This window comes from Chiloscyllium punctatum, chromosome 7 (genome assembly GCF_047496795.1).
Source record: "Chiloscyllium punctatum isolate Juve2018m chromosome 7, sChiPun1.3, whole genome shotgun sequence".
In the NCBI taxonomy this organism is placed as follows: Eukaryota; Metazoa; Chordata; class Chondrichthyes; order Orectolobiformes; family Hemiscylliidae; genus Chiloscyllium; species Chiloscyllium punctatum.
Genome location: NC_092745.1, coordinates 80,247,932 through 80,255,651, shown reverse-complemented (window position 1 = coordinate 80,255,651; position 7,720 = coordinate 80,247,932). Strand labels below are relative to the sequence as shown.

General features: G+C 40.5%; 1 non-coding gene across 1 annotated transcript; it reads right to left on the bottom strand.

Annotated features, from left to right (window-relative positions):
- Positions 1–813: 813 nt before the first annotated feature.
- LOC140480185 (U6atac minor spliceosomal RNA) lies at positions 814–940 on the bottom strand. Its single transcript, XR_011961209.1, has one exon. It is a non-coding gene; the product is annotated as a U6atac minor spliceosomal RNA (small nuclear RNA).
- Positions 941–7,720: the final 6,780 nt, after the last annotated feature.

Genomic DNA, 7,720 nt, shown 5'->3' with positions numbered 1-7,720 from the left:
AGCTCATCTCCCTACACTATCCCATCATCATCTATGTGCTTATCCAAGGATTGTTTAAATCTCCCTAATGGGGCTGTGTTAACTATATTAGCAGGCATTCTACGCCCTTACCACTCTCTGAGTAAAGAACCTGCTTCTCACATCTATCACCCCTCAATTTGTAGTTATGCCCCCTCGTACAAGCTGACATCATCATCCTAGGGAAAAGGCTTTCACTGTCTACCCTATCTAATCCTCTGATCATCTTGTATGTCTCTATGAAATCCCCTCTTAGCCTTCTTCTTTCCAATGAGAACAGACCCAAGTCTCTCACTCTTTCCTCATAAGACCTTCCCTCCAGACCAAGCAACATCCTGGTTAATCTCCTCTGCACCTTTTCCAATGCTTCCACATCCTTCCTGAGACATGGCAACCAGAACTGTACACAATATTCCAAGTGTGGCCGCACCAGCGTTTTGTATAGTTGCAGCATGATGTTGCAGCTCCGGAACTCAATCCCTCTACCAATGAAAACTAACACACTGCATGACTTCTTAACAACACTATCCACCTGGGTGGCAACTTTCAGGAATCTGTGTACATGGATTCCAAGATCCCTCTGCACATCCACACTACCAAGAATCTTTTCCTTGACCCAGTACTCTGCCTTCCTGTTATTATTCCCAAAGTGCATGACCTCACATTTAGAATGTTTTTTTTTTATTTAACCTATATTTCTATCAACCTGTTCAGTGGTATTACTGTATACTTCTGGAGTAGTTGGGACTGCTGGTCCAAGAGTAGGGGATCTACCACTGCACCACAAGAGGGCCCCGAAACACATGATATGATGTCATGAACTCAAGGGCAATACCTTAACCATTTGTGTGATGTAAGGTCATAAAGATCCCTTCCATCCTTATCAAGGAGAGTGCTAACCTTCTCTCAGGGCTCAGGAGATGAGTTCCAGCTGGGCAGGCGATTGCCTGTTACCAAGGAAACTCATACTCAATGCGCTCCACAAGGAAATTAATTAGTGGCTCCCCATGGACATTAAAGGGGTTATCACAATGCGATTTCAGAGGAAGTTACCAGTAAAATTGGCACTTGTAGGTGAACAGTTAGCTTCATAATCCTCAGTTTTGTAAATTGGTTGAGATTCTGTATTTCTGATGCCTTTATACCATGACTAATGGCTGAGCTTGTCCAGCTTTAACTGCTGTGAGCATCAGGAGGAAAAATGTCAGAAATGTTCTCTTTCAGCTTTTGGCCTCTCTGACCTCAATGGGTTTCTAGAAGACCACTGTTGATGCTAATACCTTTGACCCTTTCAGGTTATTGCAGAAGAGCAGGTTGTACATTTACATTCGCAGTCATTTTTGTCAATACCACCTTTAAAAATCATTTTGGAATTGCATATAAAAAATATTCTCTGTACATTAGAGTTCTGATCACGGCACAAAAAAAAACATAAATGCAAATCAGAAGGGAACTTCTGTTTAGTGTTGAGCTTTTTTAGCAATTAATTAGAACATTTTACAAGTTCCCTGAAATGTTTTATTAAAGGAAATTTATGTTTATAATGTTGTGATAGCTCTATTTGTTCTCAACAGTATGGTAATGCTGGCAAGGCCTCATTTACCCATTCCTAGTTGCCCTCATATGATAGCAGTGATTCCTCTCCATGAACTATTCTCAACATCAATACTCTTGAGATTGCCGTTGATGAGAACCTTAACTGGATGAAACATGTCAATACAGTGTCTTTAAAAGCAGAACACCGTGATGATGAATGTCAGGGAAGCTTACTGGATTCCCAATCACAACTCTTTTCTCACTCTGCCAGTCTGACTATGGCCAGATCGCACCACTCTGATGTATTGGCCTTGATTTTCTTTCCATTAATCACATCTAGTGCTTATTCTTTTGGTGCATACAATATTCTTGTGTTTCCTTGACCATGATAGAGACCTCACACATCTAATGAATTCGAAGCAGTAACTACGTCATAAAAGAAAGCAAAAGTAAAATATGCTGGAGGCAAAAAGGTGTTAAAAAGGGAAAAAAAAAGTAAACAGTGGTTTGACAAAGCGTATGTGCTGTAATACTCAAAGGAAGAAATATTGGGATTTGCAATCTTTTATTCTACTTCGTACTAATGACCCTAATTGATGCATTGTGTCAGTGATAGAATCAGGATACTCAAGGCAAGTCACTGGGGATCTTTTGCACAGAAGAATATGTCAAATGATGACGACCACTTACATTCAGACACTGTCTTAGCAGCTAGCAAATTACAACTGAATAATTTTACTCTCTCTGTCAACCTTGGATGCAATAAGCTAAAGCAGAACATTTAGCAGAGCTAAAAATCTGTTTTCAGGCTTCTGTGAGCAACGTACTATCACTGGAAACTTCCTGATTAAATGATTAGCTTAAAATGGCTGTGTGCATTTCTCTCCATTCTCTTACTTTCAGCCAAAAATATGTTGCAACACTGCTACATATGGTCTTCATTCGAACTTTGTTACTTATTAAAAATGGAACTTGTTGCCAAATCTATGACAGCAGTAGGAGGGATGGTCTCTAACGTACTGCCTGTACTGCTGATGTGGCTATGTTGAGGATCAGGTTTCAAACTTATAAGATTTAATTGGTTCCTCTTGTCTACAGAATGTGATAATAAAAAAGTAAAATGCACAGTTGAGCACTTGCCACCTGTCACAATGTTTGAAAAATGGAATAGAAAAATGACCACAGAAAAAATGAAGAGGTATTTTATGTCACTGCATGCATTTTATTTAAAGGGACATGCCAACATGAATCCAAATCATTTACATTGGGATATCTTAATTCACAGGTTCTTAAGGGCTAAGTAGGTAAATTCAATGCTGACATGTCAGCCCACACACAACACACTGTAGTTTATTCACAGATTCAATTAAATTGGCTGACTTTAACTGTAATATTGAGGGGGTTGTGATATTTAGGCTGGAAATCAGTTGTTACTATCCAGTGAACCCTTTTAGATGGTGTGCATATTTGACATTGGTTTTTATTTAGTTCCATAGCCAAGAAAGATTCAAGTTCAATCGTGCAGCAATTTGACATATAAAATTGTCTATTTTTAAGCTGCACCAGTCATGTTTTTGTATATGCCTGATGAGTAAGACCATGTCCCTTTTCAATCATAACTTGTTATAGTCACATTAAGAGTAGCCTCAGTTTTTCACTTCACAAATAAATATTATCATAGAAATCGTAGAATCCCTACAGTACAGAAACAGGCCATTTGGCCTAACAGGTCCTCACTGACTAGCATTCTACCCAGATCCATACGCTACCCACAAATTTCCCATAGCTAACCTACCTGGCCTGCACATCCCTGAACACTACGGGCAATTTAGCATGACCAATCTGCCTAACCTGCACAACTCTGGTTTGTGGGAGGAAACCAGAGCACCCAGCAGAAACCCACGCAGACACGGGGAGAATGTGTAAACTGCAAACTTACCCTAAACTGACCAAATGGGATCAAGCAGGTGATGTGGGTGTTTTGTGAAGATGCATAGTAATGCACACTCACACAGAGCAGATCCAACATGGAAAATGACAAAGATAACATTTACTTCAACTGTTCACTTTTGTACTCAGCATGTAGGTCAACCCTCATTTTCTGAAGGGATTTTTCAAGGCTTCAAAGGTCAACTTAAATGGCAACATCTATGGTAAATGAGCAGAGGGACCTTGGTTATGGGGATTTGATTGTGAATTCAGATTCAGCTGCAGAGTTCTGAATGAGTTCAAGTTCATGAGATGTGGAAAATACGAGACCACTGGAGTTTCAGGATGAAAGATCATAAAGACATGACTTTCATCAGAGGGTGAGGTAAGGAATAGGTGGAAACAGTACTCCATTCCTGGACAGCATACATTGTTTGAATACACGTAAAGAATAGCACTTGGGTAAAGTCCAAGAGAATTTCCAGTTTCCTTACAAGTATCAGGGAAACAATGGGGAGTGGGTAGAATTAGTTGATGAAGAGCACAATGGCAATTTTTAATTCCTTTGACATCGTAGTAGGAAAGAAAATGTATACCTCTCTTGGGAATTTGAGAAAGTGAGTTTCTTTTCCACTTCGTCACTCCAAAAGATCTGATATATTCTGAGGTGTCTAGACATTTTGGCAGAAAACAAACAATGCAATGAGGATGGACAAAACATTAACATAATGCTAGAGTGGTCATAGAGATTCACAAGAATTGACCCAATCTCAGTGTTGAAATGATTGTTTTGAAATGTAATCTGATGTCTTGCCTGTGACATCCAGCCAGTGTCCTCACATATTTTAGGTTCAATTCAAGAAGCTCAGGAGAGTTTTCTGTTAAAAGTTAGGAGCTAACCTCTTATAAATTTTATATGAATTCTTAATATTCAATAATACCGTTAGTTTCAATGCGGTGTAAGGATTGCATTATGAATTAGACAGGAACATTCATTATAATGCTAATCTCTCACATGGTGTGATTTGTGTTAGCAGGTCTGCACTCATACCAAACGCTGTTATGGAAATAAGGTCAGGTTACCAGGGTGAAAGATGGCACAGTTTCTATGCTGGCATAGATCCATAGATTCAAGCGGATACACAAACAGCAATGACGCATTATCTGGATGTCAGTATTATGAGATAAAATGCAAATTGTGCAAAGAGGAATTAGAATCAATGTTAAAACAAATGCAAAAAAATTGATATATTGCAGCAACTTAGAAGAACTAGCCCAGCCCCAGCATTTCTGCACAAGCAGATGTTAATAATGCATGGTAGAAAATTACTTAGACATTTTCATAAGCTCTAATTTATTTCTGATAAGGAATTATCTAAATGCAAAATATGAGTAGACACACAGGTATTGATATCTCTGGCCAAACGTTTTGCTTAAAGGTTAGAAAATCTCAAGATTTCCACATGAATGAGTGAGTTATATTTCATGACAGTTATTTTATATAAATCTCTCATTTCAAAGTAGAGGTCTAATTAACAGTATTTGTAATGTCCAATATATATTCACATGTCTGTGAGATTAGCAATCTACTAAATCAACACCAACAAAAGCCTATTTGATTGTGTCCTTAAGACCATAAGACATAGGAGCAGAAATTAGGCCATTCAGCCCATCGAGTCTGCTCTGCCATTCACTCATGGCTGTTAAGTATCTCAAGCACTTTCTCCCACTTTCTCCCTGTAATCCTTGATCCCCTTGAAACCCAGGTCCCTCGACTAGTATTGCAGGTTGCCTTTGATTTACTGTGCCAGTAACTCCTGACTAAAAGCTAACTCCCTGGACTTGACTAAGGGCTGTGGATTATCATGTCAAGCCACCTCTCTTTGTGTATGCACCGAACAACACAGCAACACTGAAGCAAAATGAGCCTGGCATCTTGCTGAGGGTCAAAGCACTCAAAAGCAAGGCAAGTAATTGAAAAGCAGGAATGCTGGTGGATGGCAAGTAAGTGAGTGAGTGCTATGACAGTGAGCAAAAACCTGAGAGGCAGCCTAGCTTAGTCCATCAGTTGGGTGCATGTCCTTGTGTGCACGTTCTTTTATCACAGCATTACAATGATAGTTACTGGTGCAGCCCGAGGTGCAGCTTTGAAGTGTACAAGAATCCTGTAAGCAGACTGGAGATGTTCTTAGAGACTGATACATGTCGATGTTAATGTCCATAGATATGCCCACCGAGTGTGCCCTGAGATGTTGGTGCCTAATTTCCAATATGAATGCCCTTCTGAGTAAGCAGTGAGCTGAAGTCAATAGCCACCCGCCCTCGCTTCCTGGGTGAAATTCTTGACATTGAGCTTATTTACTATAATTGGTTAGAAGAGAAGGTCAATATAACTGAGAAGCATTAGGTTACTAACAAAGTGTTTAAGAAACAATAAGCTACTTTACTTGGCAATTCACCATTATCAAGCGAGAAACCTGCCACGCTGCTTGTAAAAAGGATACAAGATAAAGCAAGATGCTCCTGATTTTGAGATTGGCCTTGCCAGAATTCTCAGTAATTTTGCAACAATTCTCACCATAACCCACATTGTTGTGGTTCTGTTTGCCAAGCTGGAAATTTGTGTTGCAGACGTTTCGTCTCCTATCTAGGTGACATCCCCAGTGCTTGGGAGCCTCCTGTGAAGCGCTTCTGTGATGTTTCCTCCGGCATTTATAGTGGATTGTCTCTGCCGCTTCCGGTTGTCAGTTCCAGCTGTCTGTTGCAGGAAAAAATGGCCAAACTAACACACAACAGAGAGGACACCACAACACACACGTGGGTTAGAAACCTCTCCCACAGACAGCTCACAGACACGGAAAGAACAATACTGGCCAAGGGAGTCAACTACAATCACAGGGACGCCAAGACAGCAGACTTTCTAGCAGCACTAGAATGCACACTCAGGAACAATGGATTGACAGAAGAGACACAACAAACAGTGAGACAAAGTATCGTACCGCTGATAACAAGGAAAAGACAAACATATAACCTCAACACCAAGGAGAGGGAAGCACTAAAATCACTAAGAAATGATAAGAACATAATCATACTACCAGCAGACAAAGGCAGAATGACGGTCATCCTAGACAAAGCAGAGTACATCCAAAAAGTGCAACAACTACTTGCAGATACCAACACCTACCAAAAGAGGGAGTTTGACTCCACCCCACAGCTCACCAATAGGATAAACAACACACTGAGGAACCTACAAAAAAACGGACAGATAACCAGGTCTGACCTACAAAGAATGAAACCTGAAAGCAACAACACCTCCAGATTCCATGGACTACCTAAAGTGCACAAACCAGACATCCCACTCAGACCAATAGTATCACTACCAGGAACACCATCACACAAACTGGCTAAAGAACTACAGCAGAAACTGAAACATCTGATCAGCGGATCCAGACAATCTATACAATCGACACAGGAATTCTTGGACATCATCAGAAATATACACATAGACAAGGAAGAAACTATGGTCGCATTCGATGTAACGGCACTGTTCACCTCCATCGACAAAACCCTAGCCAGAGAAACAATAGCCAACCTGCTGGACATACAGAACAGACAACAGGATGGTGAACCTATCAATAAAGACTGCATACTCAAACTACTGGACCTGTGCCTCACAACACGATTCACATTCAACAACCAAATATATGAACAAATCAACGGAACTGCTATGAGTCCATCTCTGGACTCATAGCAGAAGCGGTAACGCAAAGGTTAGAACAAACAGCCTTACTGAAAATTCAACCCAAACTCTGGGTCAGATATGTGGATAACACTTTTGTAGTCATTAAAACACAGAAATAGAGAACACACACCGGATCATCAACGCCACACTCACAGGAATCCGATTCACTGGAGAGGAAGAAAAGGACAACCAACTCTCATTCCTAGACGTGATGGTACAGAGAACGGAGAATTCACCACAATGGTATACAGGAAAGCCACACACACAGACCAAGTCCTGAACTATGAAAGCAACCACCCCAACACACACAAAAGAAGTTGCTTCAAGACACTGTTCAAAAGGGCCACAACACACTGCAGTACACCAGAACTACAAAAAGAGGAAGAGGAACACCTATACAATGTATTCGCCAAAAACAGATACCCGTGAAATTTCATCAACAGATGCCTAAGGGAAAGACAACGGAACGAGGACATGCCGTAACCCAAAGGACTA